General features: G+C 44.8%; 1 protein-coding gene across 3 annotated transcripts in view; it reads right to left on the bottom strand.

The window, feature by feature from the left end:
* Positions 1-18022, bottom strand: part of MAPK10 (mitogen-activated protein kinase 10) — a 313465-nt gene extending 295443 nt beyond the window's left edge. For 2 of the 3 annotated variants that reach the window (XM_060247089.1, XM_060247090.1), the window contains exon 1: positions 18003-18022. The gene's annotated coding sequence lies outside the window, so the exon portion shown is untranslated. The remainder of the gene's footprint in view (positions 1-18002) is intronic. The other variant, XM_060247092.1, reaches the window with a different exon arrangement.
* Positions 18023-24373: the final 6351 nt, after the last annotated feature.

Genomic DNA, 24373 nt, shown 5'->3' with positions numbered 1-24373 from the left:
GTAATACTGGCTTGAATCGCCTAAACTGGATAGCCCAAGCTAGTCCAACCTCATCCAATCTTGGAAGCTAAGCAGGGTTAGCCCTGGTCTGTGTTTGGATGGGAAACCAAGGAAGAAGAAGGTCACAAAAGGGAGGCAGGCAATGGAAAACCACTTCCAAAAGTCCCTTGCTTTAAAAACCCTAAGGCAGGGATGGCCAAACTTGCTTAATGTAAGAGCCACATAAAATAAATGTCAGAGGTTTGAGAGCCGCAAGACTTGAATGTCAGAGGGAGGGGAGGGAAGAAAATAAATGGGGACAGAGAGCTGGAAAGACAGCAGCTTTAACTTTAAAGGCATTCTCAAGCTGCCAGTCGGCTTGGACAAGTGATTTAAAGAAACAAATGCCTTATCCAAGCCATTTGAGGGGGTGCTGGGGGCTTCAAGAGCCACACAATATGTGCAACAGAGCCACACGTGGTTCCTGAGCCACAGTTTGGCAATCCCTGCCCTACGGCTACCAGTAGGCTACCAGTTGACTGCACTTTCCTCCACCATCACCAATACTGTCTCACTGTGAATTCTAAAATACTTGATTGGCTACTATCTGTGACATCTACCATTTGAGCTCCATTTTGCAACTTTTCTGAGGGAAAAAAATGTAATTACTGTTTAACTGAATAAATTTATAGCACTTAAGGGGGAATGATGACAGTCAACCTGAATTACTTGAGGAGAGGCAAGACTGACAGCTAAACCAGTAGGTTCATTTGCTGATATATCCCATGCCAGTTGTGACATTAGTAGGACATGCTGAATAAATCCTGTTTAAATATTATATACTTCCAGGGCTTTTTTGGTAGCAGGAACTCTTTTGCATATTAGGCCACACATCCCTGATGTAGCAAATCCGCCAAGAGCTTACAGGGCTCTTCTTACACAGCCTACTGTAAGCTCCAGGGGGATTGGCTACATCAGGGGTGTGTGGCCTAATATGCAAAGGAGTTCCTGCTACAAAAAAAGCCATGTATTAACCAAAACCACAAATAAGCACAATGTCTTTGTGTTTAAAGTTTACCTTTTTAGGAATTCTGTCTCATGGCCCTTGATGAGAACATTTCTCAAGATGCCATGGTAAGAAGGAAGAGAAGACCGGGATTCCTACAAGCTGGGTCCAGACTGGAATTTTGAGCCAGCACACAGACAGGATGCAGGTGGACCAAAAAAGTGCAACCAAATGCGCACATGTGCCACCTGCCTTGCTCCTACCCCCAGGAAGGTTGGGGGCAGGAGCCAGACGCACACATTTGGTCACACCTTTCCGGTCCACACGCATCCCATCTGTGTGCTGGCTCAAAATGTCGGTCTGGATCCAGCCACAGAGAAGTTAAAAATGTATGACACCAGCATTCCAGGTACTGCCAGTATGTCCTCCCTACCACAAACAAGCTGCAAAGTACAAAATTACAAGTAGGTACAAAATACAGAAGCAACACAAATGTTTTATTTATCTACCCATCTGCAGCCCACTGGGCAATTTTCCAAGTGAAGTGTTTGCATATTACGTATATACTTTATATTTTTCAACATCATAGGCGGTGGCTGAAGGATGAGCTGCCAACATGGCAAATTGCCATACTGCTCAGGCAGTCAGTTATGATCCTCCTCCCATGCCCTGTGCCCAATGCCCTTGCCCGCAGAGGAGTGGCAGGTGGCATTCAGAGACAGGGTTTTTTCAGAGGTGACACCTCTCTCTTGAAGCTCACCTGGCATCCACATTAAATTCTTTTATGTGCCACATTAAAACATTTCTTTTAACCTAGGCTTTTAACCTTTGCATATTAGGCCACACCCCCTGATGTAGCCAATCCTCCAAGAGATTACAGGGCTTTTAATACAGGGTCTACTGTAAACTCCAAGATGACTGGCTACATCAGGGGGTGTGGCCTAATATGCAAAGGAGTTCCTGCTACAAAAAAGTCTCGCTTTTAACCAAGAGGTTTCATCCTTTTTTTAAAAAAAAAAAGCTGCTTTATGGTCTGCTTCTATGCTGAGTGTTGTTTTATCAATAGTGTTAAAGACTATTCAATCATTATGCTATTTTTAATGGTTTTGTACTGTTTTAATCGTTTCTTTGGGGGGGTTGTTTGTTTTACTTGTGAATCACTTTGAGCACATCTCTGGAGAGGTGGCATATACATTTTCTAAGCAAAATAAATAAAAGTCACTGTATGAAGCGTTTTCTGCACTGAGGCTCTCCCAGTCTTTGAGTAGCAAATGTCATAAACAGTGGAGGAAGCTCTTGAGTGAAAACACAATCCAGAATAACCACTGAAAATCAATTTATTTCTGCTAGATGGGAAAACTGCTTATGCATAACACAAAGAAGCAAAATGTCATAATAGTAACATCTGAAGGTGTGCGTTATGTAATGTCCGTTGCTTTCCATAAGGGCATCAGAAGCCTCCTTAGACAGACATTGGTTCAGGAAGCATTTGTGTATCTCAGCATGATGTAACATTTGAAGGATGCAATCCTTCCATGGTAGCATACCCCAGTGATCTGCTTCTGAAAAACCAATCACTGAACCACACTGGTAGTTGCATGTTGAAAGCTAGCTCAGCTCTCAGAATCTTTGTTACCATGTACTAAAACAAAGAGCACACTAAAAGTAAAACAGTTTCCGTTTAGCCCATGCATCTAGTGATGTGATTGCCTCCAGGAACACACAGGGGTTGTGGCCTAACCCAGATTCGCAGGAACTTAATATAAAATGCCTTTATACCTTGGGTTTCCCATTAGGACACTTATGGTGGGAGACTCCAGGTAATTGCAGTTCTTACCCACTGGTGCTAATCTGGTCAGTAGATATGATTATCCTGGGGAGAATTAAACACACACACACACAAGGCCTTGTCTATTTACAGGAAGTTCTGAACACAGAGTTGCTGGCAAATCCTAGAGCTACCCGGAAGTGATAAAGAATAGCTCTAGGAATCATGAACTCTATGGTCAGAAATTCCTGTAAATTGTTGTTCTTCAGTTGCACAGTCAAATCTGACTCTTTGCAACCCCAGGGACCTCATCATACCAGGCCCTTCTATCTTCCACTATCCTCCTAAATTTGCTCAAATTCATGTTCGTTGCATCAATAACATTGTTTAACCTTCTCATACTTTGCTGTCCCCTTCTTCTTTTACCTTCAATCTTTCCCAGCATCAGGGTCTTCTTCAATGATTGCTCTCTTCTCATTTGGTGGCCAAAGTATTTGAGCATCAGTTTCAGTATCTGACCTTCTGTGGATTTCCTTTAGGATTGACTGATTTGATCTCATTGCTGTCCAAGGGACTCTCAAGAGTCTTCTCCAGCACCACAGTTCAAAAGCATCTATTCTTCAGTGTTCGGCTTTCCTTATGGCCCGACTCTCACAGCCATACATTACTACTGCGAATACCATTGCTTTGACTGTACAGACTTTACTGAGCCAGGACATTGGTCTAGTGCTACCTATTCTTGGTTTGCTGTGGCTCTCTAGGACTTAAAGCAAAGAAAAGCCTTTCTCAACTTGCAATGTATATACTGCAGCTGGATATGCCATCTGGGACCTTCTCCATGCAAAGCATATCACTAAGCCATGCCTTTTCACAGTACATTCGTGGGAGCTGTCCACAAGGCAACTTCAACTCACACAACTACAGTAGCTCTCTTCTGAGTCCACTATCATCATAAAAACGTCAGAAGTGGTGTATACAATCCCCAACATGGAGGTTACTCTTCAAAGAAGTGTAATCTCCCTTCAATCCCAGTCAGACTACAGATCTATAACAGCTCTCCACGCTCTCCTGGAGGACACCCAATTATGAACTGAGCCTTCAAGCACTGACGAAAAATCGAGTGCATGTTTTTCAGGAGCTCTTGTATTAATCTATTTGCACTCTGATCTCAGCAATGAATATGGACAGAATTTTTTGTCAGTATTCAGCCTCTCTCTGTCCCTGCCTACATTTGCTGTTCATAAAGAGCTTGTACATGAAATCTAAAGAGTAATTGGCACGAGAGGGTTTTATTTTTTTTTAATGAACAAGATTTCTAAAGGTCATATTATGGCAACCCAAATTAATCCGTTATAAATGGCTTGCATGGTAATAAATGCACTCAAGTTAACATGGGAACAGAACATGCAAACATTACATACCTAGCCCAGCTGACATGGATTTGACCATTTTCTATGGGGTGGGGGGAGATAGATCTATCTTTATTGGCCTAGGGCAGGAGAAAAAATTAGTCATTCAATTGGCACGCAGCACCACAAAGTTTTATTGGGGAAGAGAGGGTGTGTGTCAATGATTTACATTTTCATTAGTTCTGTTTTGTACTATTGCAGTTATAGCCAGGTCCATTGTTCTCACTTTCTGATTCCACACCACCACTAGATTTCCCATAGACAAAAAAGAAAAAAGAAAATGGGAGGAGGGGTAGAAAGCAGCATTTTGTAAAGGGACATTTGCAAAACCTAAGCAGGCTTTTATATATGCAGATAATTCCCTGATTTGCAGGGATAAATGCCAGCCTGAAGAGCAAAATGAAGGATTAGCAAATGAATTATTTACATGTCCCACTCAGTAGTTCAGATATAAAATTAAGTACAAATGTGGTAGCAAAACTTGGACACCACTAGCTGAGGAGGAATCCATTTCAGAGTACTGACAACATGCTGAAAAAAATATCAGTTTGTGATTACCACCAAAAAAAAAATCAGCCACATGGAATGTCTTTTTTTTAAAGTAAGCAATTTAAAATTCTATTTAAAACCTGTTCTGGCCAATCCAGAAAGTTCATACTGCGTGTCAATTGAATGGGCCATTTGTCACGACCATGTTTCCACTCATATTTGAAGAAAGCCCCTAGGTCAGAGTATAAACAATTTTACATAACCTCATTCTTAATCACAGTTTATGGGATTCCTGGATAAAACTTAGAGTCCCTATTGAGGGTATTCATCTATCAGTGGATTACTCCAGGGAAACTGCTCAATATGAACATATGAAGCTGCCTTATACTGAATCAGACCCTTGGTCCATCAAAGTCAGTATTGTCTTCTCAGACTGGCAGCGGCTCTCCAGGGTCTCAAGCTGAGGATTTCCACGCCTACTTGCCTGGACCCTTTTTGGAGATGCCAGGGATTGAACCTGGGACCTTCTGCTTACCAAGCAGATGCTCTACCACTGAGCCACCATCCCTCCCCAAATATACACGTTAAAGGAAGAATGAAAATAGTGACTTGCCCATACTATTAGTAGGAGAGCCCAACCTACTGAGGCTTCCTAATAGAACTGGTTAGTATCAGCAAAAGCGAATTGTGTACTTTTAAGAATCTCTTCCCGTAATGGAAGAACGGCTTCCTGCACATGTTCAGAGATATTTGTGTCCGTCATCACTTCACACACTCTAGAACCTTGCAATGATAGTAGTTTCTATATCTAAGACTGAGAAGCTGTAGAAATAACACGCTATCAAGACATAACCAACTCATGGTGACCCCATCTACGGCACGAGATAAGCAGAGGTAGTTTGTCATTGCCTTCCTCTGCTTAGCAACACCCCTATCTTCCTTCATGGCCTCTTATGGTTGCCAGCCTCCAGGTGGGACCTGGAGATCTCCCACTTTTACAACTGATCCCCAACTAGCAGAGGTCAGCTTCCCTGGAGAAAATGGCAGCTATGAAGGGTGAACTCTATGGGAGCGTACCATGCTAAGGCCCCTCCTCTCCTCAAACCCTGCGCTCTCCCAGCTCCACCTCCAAAGTCTCCAGGTATTTTCCAACACAGACCTGGCAACCCTACTCCCATTAGAGTTGCCAACCTCCAAGTGGCACTTGAAGATCTCCCACTATTACAGTTGATCTCCAGACAACCAAGATCAGATCCTGTGGAGAAAATGGCTGAACTGGAAAGTGGACTCCATGGCATTATACATCACTGAGGTCCCTCCCTAAACTCCACCCTCCCCAGGCTCCACTCCCAAAATCTCCAGGTCTTTCTCTACCCAGAGCTGGCAACCCTCTCTCCCATCCAAGTACTGACTGCTTAGCTTCCAAATTCCAACACACTCGGGCAGAATTGCTCTTACTTCATAGGCTACAGCGCCAGTTCCTGACAGTGCATGGAAAACAGGGCTGAGACTGTTTTGAGGTGAACCTTGAGCTCATCAATCTCAAAACAAGGGTTTATGCCTCAGCTTTCCATGTCAGAAATGATGCCCCAAGGTTCACCAGGACCATTCCCAATGGACATGAACCACACATTAGCCTTGCAATTCCATGCCACAGAAACTTAGCCAGGAGTGCATCAAGACACAATGAGATAAAGTGGACGCAGACAGTATTAAGTTGTGGCACTTTAAAGGTAACAGCATACATGGACTGCAGAGGCCAGAAGCATTATTCTGAGCTGGTAGATTACACACAAGAGCAACAACTCCCAACAATGGGGCCAAGGGCCATGAAGCAATACAGCCTGTGACATTTCTCCACCATGCTCAAGTGTATCAGTACAGTGACCAGTCACAACAACAGTACTGCTGGTAACCCAATTTTCCTAGCATTGCCCAGTTAATTTAACACTTGTAGTAGGAGAGAGAGAAAAATATGGCCTTATCGAAACCAGGACCTTCTCCTTAGTACCGGTGTTAATTTAACATTACAAACCTAGGCAAACTGTGTTATCATCTGGTTACTACTACTGTGAAAAGGTCAATGCGCTCATCTCATACATAGCTGAGCTGCACCAAGCGTACTCTTGCGTTTCACACCATTCCACAGTTCAATTTTTTCCATAAACCAATTTACAATGGCGCTTCCTGCATCTGATGAAGCACAGTCTAGGACACCAAAGTTTATAACCTCAATAAACCTGTTTGTCTTCAAAGTTTTATTTCAATAATTTCAATAATTTTATCTCACCTTTTCTTCCCAGAACAGACCCAAAGCAGGTCACAGCATTGCTTGCTTCATCAACTTTGTTAGGGAGGTTAGGCTGAGAGAAAGTAACTGGCCCAAGGCACCCAGGAAACTTCCATGGTAGAGGAAATATTCAAAGCTGGGTCTCCCCAATCTTATCCCAACACTCTAACCTTTACACCACACTGGCTCACAAGAGCTGTAGCAAATTAATATGAAGATGATATTGGATTTATACCTTGCCCTTCACTCTGAATCTCAGAGTGGTTTACAATCTCCTTTTACCTTCCTCCCCACAACAGACATCCTGTGAGGTGGACGGGGCTGAGAGAGCTCTCACAGAAGCAACCCTTTCAAGGACAACTCTGCAAGAGCTATGGCTGACCCAAAGCCATTCCAGAAGCTGCAAGTGGAGGAGTGTGGAATCAAACCCAGTTCTCCCAGATAAGAGTCTGTGCACTTAACCACTACACCAAACTGGCTCTCAGGTATGCCTCCTCTCTGAAATATTCTGTCACATGCATTTACATTGCTACACCCAAAAGGATTTTGTGGTGATGCTGAAGATTCTGTTAGTTCTTGGCTAAACTGTATGGAAATACAAGGCAAACAGAGGGAACTCTAGGAACCACTGGCTTAGCTGCTCTGATTCTGCACAACTTATGAACATCAAAACAAACACAACCCATCATGGCCTGCCTGAAACTTGACAGATCTCCTGTTTTTGCAGTGCAATGTTTCATTCCCCACCTAGCCCTGATTTTTTGCTGTAAAGGAGGATTATAAACCACTTGTTGGCTGCCATACATGATCAGTGGGCCAAATTCACCTTGATATGTTAAAAATTGTTCAGGCCTGTACAAAATATTGCTGGGTTCCACTGGATGTAATGCTCAGACCCTAGAGAGGGTGAAGAAAGGAATAGGGTTGCCAGGTCTGTGTTAGAAAATACGTGGAGAGTTTGGGACCGGATCTGGGAGAGGGCAGGGTTTGGGGAGCAGAGGGGCCTCAGCATGGTGCAATGCCATAGAGTCCACCCTTCAAAGCTGCCATTTTCTCCAGGGGAGCTGATCTCTGCCAATTGGAGATCAGTTGTAAAAGCAGAAGATCTCCAGGCCCCACCTGGAGAATAGAACCCTAGAAAGGAGACATAAAAGAGAGGCCTTGGAAAAGGAGGCTGAAACAAACAGGAGGAGGGACTACAAAAGGAAGTTTGCCAAAGATCTGTCCCTTTCAGAAGTTACAGTTGTGGTTACCAACCAACACTTCCTCTAAGAAATAGAGTCTTGGGAGCAAAAATTCTACTTTGTGAGTTACTGGCATTAAAGTTGTGAACTACTACATAAATTAGTTTGCTCTGAGGTCATTTTTCCAGATGATATGAGAGCCAGTCTGGTGTAGCTGTTAAGTGTGTGGACTCTTATCTGGGAGAACCGGGTTTGACTCCCCACTCCTCCATTTGCACCTGCTGAAATGGCCTTGGGTTAGCCATAGCTCTGGCAGAGGTTGTCCCTGAAAGGGCAGCTGCTGTGAGAGCCCTCTCAGCCCCACCCACCTCACAGGGTGTCTGTTGTGGGGGAGGAGATATAGGAGATTGTAAGCCGCTCTCAGTCTCTGATTCAGAGAGAAGGGTGGGGTATAAATCTGCAGTTCTTCTTCTTCCCTGAGGTAAGACAAAAATGTGTGAGCCGGAGAATAAAAAACTGTGAGCTATCTCACACTACCTCAGCTTAGAGGGAATACTGCTACCAACTACACATAACAGGAACATGCATGATGTGGTTGCCACATGTAATATGTACATTTTCCATGCACAATACTACAACTTCAGCATGCACAAAATGAATGTTGGATTTTTCAGTTCAGTAGCGCCACCTGCAGATTGGCAATCCTATCCGCATCACCTATGACCTGATCCTTTACTCTGGAAATGCTGGGAATTGCTGCATGCTCTATTAGTGAGTCACAGCCCATTTTCAGAATAGCTGCTTCTTCTCACTACAGACACAAAAACATTCATAATGAAATATCCTAGCGTCCATTGGAGGCCTGTTTTTTTGTCCCTCTGTTCTGATCCCCTGAAGCTTTAAGTGCATTTGAAGCATGGCTGAGGGTGAGAGTCATTGTCTCTCTGATAGAGCACCAAGTACTGTTCCTTCTCTCAGAGCATTGTGTGTGCTAATTTGCTATAAATGTACCTTATCTGGACAGTACAACTTCTACAGCTATGTGTGACGCCCTGATGAATTGCAGACAAGCTTATGGTTTCATTATAAAAGCTGAAACTCTGCCAGATGACATGGAAATGGGCTCAGAGCAGTCAATCTGCCAAAGGCATCTGGGTCATCACAGCTGTGTTTTTTTGTACTAACATCGTCACAGCCCATCAAGGTTCATATAGGCATTCTGAGGCTCCAAAAAGTTCTAATGCATCAACACTATTTATTTTTCTGGAACAGACAGAATACATGTGTCCAGAAGATTTTAAAAATATATGTATATTTAATGAAAGGCCTTTCTCAGCCTCATCTTGTTCGGAACCTTTCCCAGCTATTTATATAATGTGAGCTACCCCACCCCTTCTTCAACCGTCTGATCTGCAGATTCATAGGTTGCTATTACATTCAATAGCTGTCAAACACAAAAGGCCTCCGCTTGATCTCTTGCAACCTTCCAGCCTGTTTTGAAGGACTGAAACGGTTGCGACCCTTGTGTTTTTACACAAACCCAGTTTTAAAAGAAATATGGATTTAAGCCACTCAAGGCAAATAGAATATGCATTTCTCTTGGGGCACCCAAAGTAAACTCTTCCTAGAAATGTAGATAGCCTTGTAGAAATGTAGATAGCCTTGTATTCAAAACATTTCCCATGCATTTTCTTGTGTCATTCCCCTACAAGAGCCCAGGATGGTAGGTCAGTACAGTTAACCTGAATATATTGCAGATGGTGGAGCAAAAGTTAAAAGATAACAGCTTGCCTATGGCTACCCATCAAGTTCTTGAGTTTGTCAAGATTAGAGACAATAACTTTGCAGCTCAGTTTTCTCCTTTTACACTATGAAGAATGATGATGGAGGAATCGTTTAAATCAAGGCTCCACTGTAGATTACTATGTACATGTACAAGGAATGATCCACTTTTCTTACAATATGTTAAATCAGATAAGAAGCTTAATTGTTATGAGGAGATCAATGTCTTTAGGAAGACATGGTGGAAGCATTTCCCATGATGCTTTAAGCCCCTGAGTTAGATCCAGAGTAGCATTTCCATAGGTGCAAGAACCTCTGCTCACATATCATGACTTTCATGGCTACCACCCTTCTGCAAAAGTTGTGCTGTAACAGCAGAAGTTCTTGTGCCTGTAGAAATGCAGCACTGGATCCAACCACCTCATTCTTATACATAGGGTTGCCAACCTCCAGGTGGCAGCTGGAGATCTTCTACTATTACAACTGATCTTAAAGTGATTGAGAAAACGGCCACTTTGGAAAGTGAACTCAATGGCATCATATCCCATTTAAGTCCTTCCCCTCCCAAAACTCTGCCCTCCTCAGGCTCCACCCCCAAAATATCCAGTTATTTCCCAACCCTGAGTTGGCAACCTTACACATATAGTTATTTATCTATACTGTCATAAAGTTCAGCCAAGTCATGCCTGTTTCAAGTAAGTAGGTATCTTTTGACCTTTTAATATTTTTATTTATTTTACATTATGGCAGCTTCTCATAATTCCTTTGGCAAATGACTAGGATCACAATGCCATGGAAAGAGAAACATATACATGTAAACTGCGCTTTTTGAAAATAAAGAGTAAACAGTGAAGCAAGGGACAAAGAAAAAGGCATTATATTCAACAAGATTCTGTTCAATCACCCCAACTATGAAGTTCAAGACTACTGGCCACAGAAATGCAAGTGGTAACTTGAAGTAGGAAAACATGCACTCTCCAAACCACAATGGAGCAACAAATTGTCCCACCAGTAACATCTATCATATCACAGCAACTTCTCACTAATCCCTCAGCATCACAAGGAGCTATAGCAGTACTCTGCCTCCTTTTGGATAGATACTTCAAACTCAAATATGAACAGCCCATGCTAGTTTAAATCAAGAGTCCAGATTATCCCACAAATTGCCTCCAGAGGTATCCCAATTACAAATTATACAGGCAAAACACAGTACAGAAACTAATAACAAACACAGCAACTGTGTTGAACAACAGTAACATTGTAGATTTCTATTATTTCTTAAAATATTATAGTTTTATCATTTAAATTTGTGTTGCCAAAGAACTTACAAGCAGAACAAGATGGTTCCCTGTTGCTTCCCTCTGACATCCAATAATTCAGAGTAAATTTCCATACCCCAAATTAATAATCTACCTTCTATTAATGTGTCTAACCTTTTGCTAAAGCCTACTTAAGCAGCTAGAAGCCACTAGCCTTTTTCAGTCATAATTTTTTTACCACATATATGGGGTGAACCTACTAAATGTGATCCTTCTGATAGACATGACCACCATTTTGTCTGAAAAGAACAACCCAGTTCACACAAAACAGCATGTAGCGTGTTCTCCTCATACATGTGGTAAACTGTGACAGCTGAAAAGGGTGATGGTGGGAACAAATCACATCAATACACATACACTGTGTGAAGCAGTGCTTTCATTTCATCAACCTTGAACTTACTGTCCATCAATTTCACTGTATAACTCCTCAATGGGACACATAAACACAACACAAGACAAGCCATCTAGCTCAGTACTGTGACTGTCTAATTTTTATCTCACCCTTCCTCAAAGGAGCTGACAGCAGTATACATGGCTCTCTCCTCTTCCAGTTCATCCTCACAAGTAATCCTGTGAGGTAAATTAGGCTGAGAGGATCTGATCTCAACTCCTTTCTTTAACTCTGACAACAGATTACATGGACAGCAAGTCTCCACATTAGTCTTGGTTACAATGGAATCTTTTCCAACACATTCAACAGGATATACTTGGGAATGAACCTGGGTTTGTTTGCCTAACAAAGCAGACTGTCTATTACCGTGCCACATTCCCTCTCCAACCCAGCATTATGAAACTCAGACACAGATATTTCAATCTCTCTTTTCATGCTTTTATTTGTTTAACTTCCATCAGGTCTAGTCTTAATTGTCCATTTCCAAAATAGAACATCATAACCTCTTTAATATTTGTCTCATACAGCAGATGCTGCAACCCCCTGGTTATTTTAGTTTTACAATGGAATCACAAGAGAGGTTCTAAACTGTATGTTGAAAATAACACATTGGCCACATTAGGGTAAAGAGATGCCTTTGAAAAGGATGGGTACAATAGAATCCACCAAGGGGTATCAGTGGCTTCACTGGAACTCTTCACAGCTTGAGATAGTCCTTCATCTACTGGAAAAGTGTTCAAAGAGATCTGTTTTGTGGCTGTATTCAGGGAAAGTTACCTGCTGGTGATCAAATCCTCAAAGGCAGTCCACCCTCAATCACAAAGGAAATGCTGTGATTTTATTAGAATAATTTTTTATTCACCTAGCTATTTTTAAAAAAAAAAAAACCCTATCATTTATAAATTGAATAAGAGAATCTAGATGAAGAGAATACCCATCATTAATATAATAGTATAGGACAATTCTAGGACAGTTCTAACAAGGAGTATAGAAGTAAAGACCCTTGAAAATGCAGTGACTTGACAGTGCAATCCCAAAAAAAGGATTATATCCTTCTGAGCCCACTGACTTCAATTGACATAAAAGGCTGTAACTCTGCTTAGGAGCATGCTGTTAAAATATCAGTCTCTATATTTTTATTTTTTTAATTGGGGGAGGTTAGCTGTCAGAGGCACTTTGCTTACCTTGACAGTTCCTCTTAAAAGAATGCTCCACAAAAGTGAAACTTTTTATTATATATTATCCTACTGCTGAGTTTTGCACTTAAGGTTTCTGTTGAATGAAAAGCAGTGGCAAACATGTATTAATAAATACCACGGCTCTCCTTGGATTGTGTTTTTTCTCTTTTTACTAATAGCGTTCATAGGGAATAATTGAAGTGCACGGTCTCTGCTCTAAGAAACTTACAATTTAAGATTTAGCGTTTGGAGAAAGAGGGGAGAGAAGTCCAGTCCCCCGTGTATTTTGACTGCATTTCAGTAGGGCATTTTCAGAGGACCAACAGGTTCAGGTGAAGTCTTCTCAGAAAAGGTGGGCTTTGAGGGGGTGGGAGATAAGGAGGTAGTATTCCTTATACACAACTCAGCACCAGTGATCTTAAGCAAGTTCCTAATAGAACAAGCTGGCTTATAATACAATTGGTCTGTCCAGTGCAGTATTTTTCTGCTGTAACTGTAATACACATAAACAAAAATTTTGGTTAAGGGTATTTCCCATGTCTGTGCTTCCAGTCCTTTAACTGGAGATACTGCCTATTGGAGATACTGTATATGGGGTATGGTGACTGACCTAAGCACTCTCCACCCTGAAATCTAAAAAAAAAAAAAAATACTTCAGTGCTACCTTCCATGGCAGAGTTCACTCATGGCCCTTTCAGCATATTACAGCGAGGAAGGTAACCCAGTACTCCCGTTTCACCACTGAATGATCAAGTTCTTTTTCAGATTTTCTGTGTAAAAGAACTCTGTTCTCTGCTGCAGTGCAGATCAGCTGCATACAACTGATGGAGCAAAGAGACTCTAAAGAAGTCTTGCTCAGATGTTAGAGAATCAAGGCTGAAAATGTCCAATGCAACATTCATTTGAAGTAAGGTAAAGGGAACAGCAGAAGCTGAGCTGTATTAAAACATAGCTCACAAAGAACTAGGAAATCCCAAATTTTAAATCCACATCAGCTGTCTACAAGCCTCAGCCTTCCCCTGCCTTGCATCTGGAGAATGGGGATAACAATACCAGCTAGGGATGCCAGCCGCCAGGAAAGATCTGGGATCTCCTGGAATTACAGCTCATCTCCAATCTACAGAGATCATTCCCCCTAGAGAAAATGGATGCTTTGTTGGGTGGATTCTGTGGCACTGCACCCCACTGAGCATTCTGTCCTCCCCAGACTCCAACCCCCAAATCTCCAAGAGTTTCCCAGTCTGGAGCCAGCAATCCTATCCCCCCCATCCCTCACAAGTGGCCAGGTGGGGGGGGGGGAACCTGGCAACCCTAATACCAACCAACCTTGTGACCTTGTAAACACTACTGGATTAATGCATTTGAGGCTCTTTGAACACCCTGAAGTGCTAGACAAACGCAAAATAAAAGTAACCTTCCCAAGGTTCTGCAAAGATAAAAATTGGTGACTTTGGTTTTGAGACCTAGCCACATTAGAAAAAGTAAAGTAATATATCCCAAAAAGATTTGGGATATATTAGAATTACCTTCTTTATTACATTACTGTTTTTTTTACATTTGACCCTCATAGTTCTGAAAAAGCTGCAAAATGCTGAAAAGTTGTTGGGGGGGGGGGGGAGATGGCTAGCGTTAACCACTGTTTCTTCATTACAGTAGAGTTTATATACCTCTAAAAAGACTATTTCCCCCAGAAGTCTCCATCTCTGTAGATGGTGCTACAGTAAGCAGAAAAATGAAGGGTTGCAGCAAATACAGCCTTATTTTGATTAGTGCTAAAACCCAGTCTTCTTTGCCAGGCTTTTTAAGTAGACATGCCTATATAAGAACACAGAAGAAAGCAAGAACTCAAAGGCAATTGGCCTGTGCTGGTGCCACAGCATTGTTCAAGCTACACAGGCCTCAGCCCCATCAGTACCTGGATGAGAAGCTGTCTAGAAATCCATTTGCAATTACTTATTATTCTGGTTCAATAGAGAAGCTCCTCTTTTCTTCCTGCCACTACCCCCAACGGTTCCAGAAAGCAGCAAAAATGGTTATCAAAACATGCATTTGTATTTGAGTCACGTCCACAAGGCCTTCTATAAACCCTCCCCCTCCTGTTTGTTACCAGGATATTCCATTTATTTCAGTTTCTAGCCCAATTTGCTCCCCACCACCACCAACTCACAGGCTCAAAGCAGTTAACATCAGCTTAAGCAATAAAAAAGGGGATAATGCATAAAAAGTTACCCCACAACGGTCTGAACCCTGGGGAATTAAAGTGGATGTAGAAATTGATTTTTTTTTTCAAAACAATCAGCACAAACCAGGCTGCCAAAACCTCAGTTTGGATTTTGTGCTGATCTCATAAAGATGACCTTTGTGTATGTGTGTGTGTGCCTACCGATGGATTTTTTTAAATCACATTTTTTTATGTTCTGTCCTTCTTTCAAGATGCTCAGGGCATAACAGGTTCTCTCATTTTATCCTCACAACCCCATGAGATAGATTAGGATGAGCTATTGACTAGGCCAAGGTCAGGCAGTAAGCTTTACAACCCAGCAGGTATCTGATCCCAGGTCTTCTTAATCTAAGTCCGGCACTCTCTCCACTGTGCAACACTGCTTCACCCATTCATCCATTGGCACTAGTAACATGTCCCCCCCCACCTTTCTCTCTCCCTCCCCCAGCCCTTTTCAATACAGGAGACTGGACTGATGTTCTCTGAGCTCCTTACCAACTCTACGGTTCTTGGAGGGGAACAGAAATTCTCCGTAAGGTTGCAAAACACAGCTAGGCCCTTGGTGTGATGCCCAAAATTTCCCTATTCCTATTTGCAAACAAAGCCCAAGCATAAGTTTGCAATGCCTTAACAATAATTTGTGCCTTTCTGTTATTGACCCTGAGCTAGGAAACCATTAAAAAAAATGGCTACAGATATGCCTGAAAACACACACACACATCACATCCCCTTCTGGGAACCAGTCATAAACAGCTTCTCCCAGCAAAGCACAAACATACATACACAATCTCAAACATGAGAGAAAGAGAGAGAGAGAGATCAGTGTTTTTCCCCAATAGTCAGCATGCAAGCAGAGATAGCCAAAGGCAGCTAGTACTTCTGTGCTAAACGATTCCCCTCCCACCTTTCCCAAATCATTCTGGCACAGTGAAGCCTCTTTGCCATATGCCACAGCAACAAAACAGGATGTGTGCAAAAGAATACATGCCCTGAAACAGCAGAACAGAACAGGGGTCCAAGAGGCTCCCGATTTAAAAGCTTAGGCCAGTTCGGGTCATTCAATAACAACAGAAGTGGGGGTGGGGAGAGACCCAATTGCTCTGAATCAGAATATAAGCAGGTATAATTTAAGGCTGTCAGCTGTCCCTTGTTGTATTGGCATATCTTACCCTAAGGGGCAGCCCTCTTTCAAATCATCAGCTTTTGGTAGCCCTCCTTTGTTTTGAAATTTTGCTCTGGCAGCCCTAAGAAGGCTGCCTTCTGGAACAGAAATTAAAATAGCATAAGGAAAAGGAATTAGTAAATACTAGGAGGGGGGGGGGGAGAAGGACTGCCAACACACCGATAATCATTATACTAATCCCACACACACACAACTGACAGTAATGGGTTCCAATGTTTTGGTCACCCTAAGGACCCCTTTGGTTGCCCGGCTTCCTCATTCTTGCACTGTTTGACTCAAGCCTGTTTGCATGCGGCCAACACAATCACTGTGTGTCTTTCCCCTGTCAGCCGGGCTCTCTCACACCCCCATCTTGATCGGCCTCGCACAAGAAGATCAGCATCCTCCAAGCAGCCAACACAGCTCTTTTAAAAAAGGAAAAGAAAGTACAAAATAGGAAACCAGCATCATCTACACTAACATCACTCTTTTCATTCTTTCTCAGCCATCTTCATGCTCTCTCTTGGGGAAAAAAACAAAGAGAGACATGTTTTATAGGCAAGGGTTTGCCATTCACAAGGCTCTTGTTGAGGGGGGGGGGGAGTCACAAAGAGCAGAGTGCGAGGGATGGATGGAAGCGCTGCATTGAAGGACCCGGTGAGCCTCTGCACCAAAAAGGCACCCATGTAAACAAGACTATGGAGCCCAGCTCTGAGCATACCACAAAGCCAGACCAGATCGGCAGGATACTGACCTCCGACAGACATGCAAAACAAAATGTGCATTTTAGTAGCAGCAACCAACAGCATCGCCCTCAGCACTGCAGAAATTCTCTTTGGACATTTCATCCTATTACAATAGCCAGGCTGTCAGAGGCTATTCCTGTAAATCTACATTGATTTCACTGCAGTCTTTATAAGAATTTGTGGGATGCCTCCCCCACCCCCAATCCTGGCACATAACCAATCTGCTTCTTCCCCGCTACCACTGAACAACATTTAGTATTCCTATAAAATGCATCTTTGGCTCCCAATCCTGTACACGGAAGAGTTATGCAAGACAGCTGTGCTTATCTTAAGAAAGAACTCCTGCGGGGGGCGGGGAGAAATCCGGGACACCCCCCCCCCAAAAAAATAAACCCCAAACCGCTTCAAATTTTCTTTTTCACCTCCCAGCCACATACATACACATCCCACCAACATAGTTTTCGAGAGGAGCACTTTTCAGATTTATCACTGCTCAGGCTGGAGCGGGGGGGGGGGGTGTGGGGGGGGGCCTGTTATGAGCATGAAAACGCAAATAGCACCGAAGAAGGTCCTTTTTCAGACACGCACAACTAGCCCCTAAGCAAACAGGGGGTTCTATTTTTTTTTCTGCATGAACCAGTCCTTTAAAAAAAAAAAAAACATGAAGGCGCAGCGTTTCCACCGGGTGGAAGAGGCTTGCCCGCAGCAGCAGCACTGTTTACATCCACCCCCACCCCCTTCCCGGCTCGTTCAAACCATGTCAGTGGCTACCACCTTCCCAACTCAAGAGAAAAAGGCGCATACGAACCCAAGCCAGAGCAAGCAGGCAGGCAGGCGGCGCCTCCAGTTGCCAACGCGGCGAGCTGCTCCCCTGCCTCTGTGGGCAGTTTACTTCATGAACCTGCCTCCCTCTTCTCCCTCCCTCCCTCCTTCAACACTCCCCCCCCCTTCCCTGTATCGTTTTTTAACAGCCCTCCATATTCATCATCCCCGAGACCCGGCCATTCACTCTCCTGCTTCCCTCCCTCCCTCTCAGCCACCCACCCACCAACCCCCCGCCGCCGCGCAGCTCGCCTACCATTCCGCGCCTCTCTCCCGGGGACAGTCACCTTTTCCCCCCGCGCGCGCCGCAGCCACCTTTACGCAGTCTTGGGAAGCCACATTTCCCAAATGGGGGAGAGGAAGGGGGGACAGAAATGGGCGGGAAGGGCACGAGAGGATTCCGGGGGGGGGGGGAGAAAAAATAAAGGCGGGCAGGTGGCCCCGGAGCAACCTGGGTGCGAAGGGAGGGGCGGCAGCAGGGGAGACCGGGAAAGGAGAAAAAAAAGTAATAACAACAATGCTAATGCCGAGGCTCGCAGCAAAGCCCAGAGGCGAGGCGAAGGGGACGGGCGAGGGCTGCAGGTGAGGGACTCAGAGGCGGAAGGAGAGGGCGGCGGGGAGGCTGGGGGGGAAGCAGAGCGCGCGGCTTGCTGAATCACCCTCTTTTACTGTCTGGAGCCCATTGTGCATCGTGATGCTGGCTTGTACCATTGTGGAGCCTACCAGAGGAGACAGGCAGCAGAGGGCTTGGGGACTGGGGCTGCCATGGCAACGGGAAGGAGCGCACGTGACGTCAAAGCCCGGCGAGGCCTCGGAGGGAGGGGTCGGGGAGGAGGAGAAGAAGGACGAGCCCAATCTGCAGCCCGGGCGCCTGTTCCTATCTGGTGGCTGCAAAAGCAAACCCAGAGGCCGCCGGGAGCTGCGCGCAAAAAGCTGCTGCTGCAGCAGCAGCTTCTGCTTCGCGACGGGGCTGGAAGCGGCAGCCTGAGTATGCCCGGACCCGGGGGTGGGGAGAGGAGCAGCGGCTGGCAGGCGAAGGCATTGGCGGCTGCGTGGAGGACTCCCGCGAGCGGCCTGGGACGCGCCGTTGGAGAGGCAGCCGCTCGAGGCGGGCGCGGGGGAGCTCCCCGCCGCCGGGTTCTTTGGGCCAAGCGGCGCCGTCCGCTTCCCTGCGGCTCTTCCTGGGCTTGGCCAGGCGGTTGAAGGCCTGGTGGCTGGTCAGCGCTGGCAGGTTGGGAAGGGACCGCATCTGCGGCTAGTGCTGATTCCCATGGAAATGCTGGGGACTGTGGGGAGGGGGGGAGGCTCCACAAAAGAAGACTCCTTCCAAAGAAAGCAGACTTCAGCATCTCAACCCATCACCTCATGGACTCTGAAGTTCACCTGTCCTTTTGACTACCCCACCCCACTTTGGCCCCTAGCTCTGCCGATCGATTCAGTGAGCTTTATCATTCTATAAGTACTACTTTCCCCTGTTTATTTACACCCCACCTTCCACCCCAAAGCATTCTCTCCATTTTATCCTAACAACCCTGTATGGTAGGTTACAATGAGAGTGTGCGACTGGCCCAAGGTCACCCAGCAAGCCTTGGCACAGTGGGGATTTGAACCTGCGCCTCCCAGATCCTAGTCTGACCCTAGTCATTAAGACAGATCCAGCGGTGTTGGGATGAAGCAATAGAACAAAGTTAAGAATCCAGTGGCACCTTTAAGACCAACAAAAGTTTTATAAACTAAGCTTGATGTTCTTTTATGCTATTGAAAACATCTTGATTATTCTGTATAATTTACTGCCCACCTTCTAAATGTATGACTGTTATTTCTGCTCCCATTTCATTGTATTTAAAGAAGTGTGCTTGCACACAAAAGTTCATACCTTGAATAGCACTTTGTTGGTCCTAAAGGTGCCACTCGACTCAAACTTTACTCCAGCCATTACAGCATGCAAAAGATGCTGGGGGGGGATGGCAAAAATACAAAATCCTGAACATTAAATTGTTCACTTGTACATCATGTGAGCAGGATGTGAAATGGTATAGTATCAGGGGTGGCCAACAGTAGCGCTCCAGAAGTTTTTTTGCCTACAACTCCCATCAGCCCCAGCCATTGGCCATGCATCTGGAGAGCTACCGTTGGCCACCCCTAGCCCAGTCATGTCAGATCGTGGCAACTAAGCAGGGTTGGTACTTGGAAGGGAGACCACCAAGGAAGACTTTGTAGAGGAAAGCAATGGCAAGCCACCTCTGCTTAATCACTTGCCCTGGAAACCCTGTGGGGTTGCCAGAAGTCAGCTACAACTTGGCAGTGCTTGCTGGCCTTTTGACTGTGGGGGGCAGCGACTAAGGAGAGCCCCAGGTGAGCAAGGTCTGCTTGGGCTGGCTGGATCTCTAGCCGGCCCAAATAGGCCTCACTTGCCCAGGGCTCTCCTTTCTTGCATCGGGTTGCTTTTGGCTGTGGGGGGGGGGACGGCATATGCTAATAGATTATGCTATTGAGCTCCACCTATTTTTCTACTAAATGAGCCTGCGTGTTAGTCTGTACCAGTAGAAAAGTGCAAAAGTCCAGTATCACCTTAAAGACTAACCCAATTTGTGGCTGGGTGTATCTGAAGAAGTGAGCAGCAGCTCACGAAAGCTCCTACCCTGCTACAAATTTTGTTAGTCTTTAAGGTGTTCTTATTTGTTTGTTTGTTTACTACATTTATATCCCACCCTCCCTGCCAAAGTGGGCTCAGTGCAGCTCTTGCACTTTTCTACTTCCCCCAATGTTATCTTATCAACAATCCTCAAACAGTGCTTAGGCTGCAAAAGAGTGAAATTTCCCAGTGAGCTTCATGGCAGGGGACAATGGTACAGTGCTTGTATGGAGAAGGTCCTCCCAAGCCCACTTCAGTTAAAAAATTAAGTTACTAGTACTCACCCAGCACGTCTCACATCCTGGCCCCTATTCCTAAACAAAACATCTGTAAAGTTTTTAGTCTTTTTTCCTGGGGAAGGAGCTCCAACCTCCTGTTCACTTCTTTACTTTTAACAGCCATTGATAGACCTACTTTACATAATTGTTTTCCCATTTCTTTGTCAAAGCTTCTATGTTAGTCATTACAACAAGCTCTCACAACCCATTCTATAAGAAAACTGTATAGGGCACAAAGGAATGCTTCCTTTTGCCAGTTCCAGCATACCACTCCTCAGTTTTATTGGACAGCCTCCTGCTGTTATATGGGAGGGAGGGAAATAAAATAATTCCCCTCTGATCACTCTTTTCACAGCCTTCATGGTTTCATAAGCCTCTGTAGCATAGTGGTTAATGAAATGAGCTGGGAACTGGGAGGCCGCTGGTTCAGGTTTCATTCTGGTCACAATTTTTCTCTGTAGTCTTGGAAACTTGGTCTTTCTTGGGGACAAACCAGATGAGACACTAGGAGTTTCAGGATCCTTCTTCCATTGCAAGCACAGGGCAAGAGAAGAAGAAAATGTTCTCAAGTTGCAGCCAACTCGTGGCAACCCAATGTGCAGGGCATACCAGGCGCAAGAGAAGAGCAGAGGTAGTTTGCCACTGTCTGCCTCTGCACAGCAACCCTACTCTACCTTGGCAGTCTCCCATCCAAATACTTACTATGGCTGACCTTTCTGACAAGCTCAGGCTACACTGTGGCCTGTTTGGGCTGCTATACGGCAAAGGAAAGGGGAGTTTTACCCATGTCTGGTGTAGCCCCACAAAACCGTTCTTTGCCCGTTGGAGAAAATATGCACGCTTGCTTGGGTGTAGAGATCCATTCAACACAGTGTAATTTCTTTCTAAATGAAGATAATTTAAGTTTGTGCAAAAATGTTTTAACCTTCTGAGATTAGAACTACCTTTCCCTATATATCCCCACTCCTTCCAGCAGCTTTCTCTTGTACAGGGAAATGGGTTTAGCCAGGGCTTTTTTAAAGCAAATACGCAGTCCCATCTGGGTTGGCAGTAGGGGATGTGGCCTAATATGCAAATGAGTTCCTGCTGGGCTTTTGCTATAAAAAGTCCTGTGTGGGACAATGGTGTGGCCTGATATGCAAATGAGTTCCTGCTGGGGGTTTTCTGCAAAAAAAAAACAAGCCCTGGGTTTAGCAATAATCTTGGCAAGTACTTGGATGGGAGACCTCCTTGGAATACCAGGAGGTGGGGGCAGGCTTTATTCAGCCGCCTCTCTGAATTTCCTCCAGGCCCCCAGTAGGGGTCAGTCACCAGAGGTTGCCATGACTTCCAGGTGCACATACACTCACACATGCACATATAAATTTTAAAAAAAAACCAGATATCTTATTTTTATGACTTTTCCCCTCCTTCCCTTGCCAAATTAAACAATGGTGCAGAGCAATCTCTTCCCTGCATTCTGGCTACAGACCAGCAGGGGTTCTATCACCGACAGCAGCCCTGTTCATACATTTACCCAAGTCATTCCTCCAGAGGTTTGGTAGAGGACGTTATCTGCACACATGGCCCTATCACATTCAGGCACAGTCAGGTGTTCTAGCATTCAAGTTTCCATGGTTACCTTGGGGACAGTGAAACAGATTACTCCTGATTGAGTGAGGCTTGTTAGGGCAACCTGTTTCCTAGCAGGGCTGGTCCTTAACCCCCAAGCAACTGCAGGAGTGTAAACATGGCCTGGGGGAGTCACATGACACAGGAGGAAGTGACAGACCTGGCTGATGCCTACCGTTGTCATACATGAGTGCCACAACCATATGGGTTTTATTTGAACCTTTGTAGCGTTGCTTATTTGGATGGGTGAAAAATACTTCAAACTAGTCCCAGTTGTAAGCACAAAGCTGCTTAGAAAACCCTCTAGCAAAACTGCTGGAAGTAAATGCAGGTTGCAAGCTGCAATTAAGGGCCAACCCTTCCATTCCCCTTTTGCGTTCCACCCATCTCAAGCCGCGGCAAGGAAAACAGCGCTCAGCGAGTTGATAAGTTAGCCAGAAAATAGTAGGAGACAAGGCAGCCTTGTAGCAAATGGATGAAATAGTGGCTTAACATCCAGGGTTGGGTCTCCTCCCCCCACCCCTTCCCATTTTCAAATTGTTTGAAATCGATGGGATAAACAGAATTGCTATTACTGGCTACCTGACCTATGTAAATAAACAGAAAGAACTAACGTTTCCGGCCTGTTGAGAAGGTAGAGAATCATTCTTTTCTCTGCTTTCCAGGTTGGCTGGGAGGATGAGTTGCAGAAGCAGCCTGAATGTGGTCAGTGGCCACACAAGGGTCACTGGGTTTTTTGAGGCACTATTTTACTGGGGAGGGGGTGTGGCTTGATGGTGGTGCACCTGCTTGGCATGCAGAAGGCCCCAGGTTCAATCCCCGGCACCTCCAGTGAAAAATAGAGGTGGCCAAACTGAGGTTCAGGAGCCACATGTGGCTCTTCCACACATATTCTGCGGCTCTCAAAGCCACCACCACCCCATCAACCAAATTTAAGAAGGCATCTCTTTAAATCACTTCGCCAAGCCAGCCAGCAGCTTGGTGACTGTATTAAAGTTGCTTTATTTCCACCTCTCCCTCCCATCTATTTATCCCCACTAGGCTTGTTCCAGTGTAGGAGCCCTTCCCACCCCCCCAGCACTTCCATCCAATTTCACACAAGCTGCTTCAGGGCTGCGACTTGCCTTGCCTCTTTCCCACGGCAAGCAGAAACCTTCTTGCTTGCTGCAGGAAAGAGGCTGGGCAAATCACAGCCCCATAGCAGCTTGTGCAAAATCGGACAGAAGCGCCAGGGGAAAAAGAGCTCTGGCACCAGAACAAGGCTTTGTTACCTAAAATAATTGAAGGAGAAGATGATCAGCCTGTACCTGAGAGAGCCGGTTTGGTGTAGTGGTTAAGTGCACAGACTCTTATCTGGGAGAACCGGGTTTGATTCTCCACTCCTCCATTTGCACCTGCTGGAATGGCCTTGGGTTAGCCATAGCTATTGAAGGAGTTGTCCTTGAGAGCCGTCTCAGCCCCATCCGCTTCACAGGGTGTCTGTTGTGTGGGGAGAAGATATAGGAGATTGTAAACTGCTCTGAATCTCTGATTCAGAGAGAAGGGTTGGGGTATAAATCTGCAGTCTTCTTCTTCTACCTTATTCAGCTGACTCAGATGTTCCCAAGTTTACCTGCAAAGTAATAAACACCGCCCCTTCTGTTATTCTTAGTGCACAACTGTTCTCATATTGACTACCCTTGAACCAACAGAGAAAAATAGTTGACTATTGGCCAAAGGGGTTAACTGCCTTTTGCCGATATACAGCAAAATGGATTACATTTACCAGCCCACTTATAATCTACAAAAATAGCTGGGAGACAGAGCCTAAGTTCTTTCGGGGGTAGCAAAGGCTCCCAAAAGTAATTACAGTATTTGTCTTCTTGAACACCCAAGCTAATAGAAAACTGCATCTTCCCAGTGGCTGTCTTTAGCGATAAAGGAATTGTGTTTCCCCCAGACCATCGCAGCCTTATCAGCTTTTCAGTACATGGGCATCTCTAGCAGTTGGTTCCACTTTGCTTCTTGTAATGCCTTCCTGAGATGAACTGGTGGGCAAGAAAGAGACTTAAAGGTTCACTTGCTTATTGTGGCGCAAGCTTTTGTAAGCAAGAGACAATTTCA

Source organism: Heteronotia binoei, chromosome 9, assembly GCF_032191835.1.
Source record: "Heteronotia binoei isolate CCM8104 ecotype False Entrance Well chromosome 9, APGP_CSIRO_Hbin_v1, whole genome shotgun sequence".
Classification (NCBI taxonomy): domain Eukaryota; kingdom Metazoa; phylum Chordata; class Lepidosauria; order Squamata; family Gekkonidae; genus Heteronotia; species Heteronotia binoei.
Note: the sequence above shows the minus strand (reverse complement) of the source record. Positions and strands in the feature narration are given on the sequence as shown.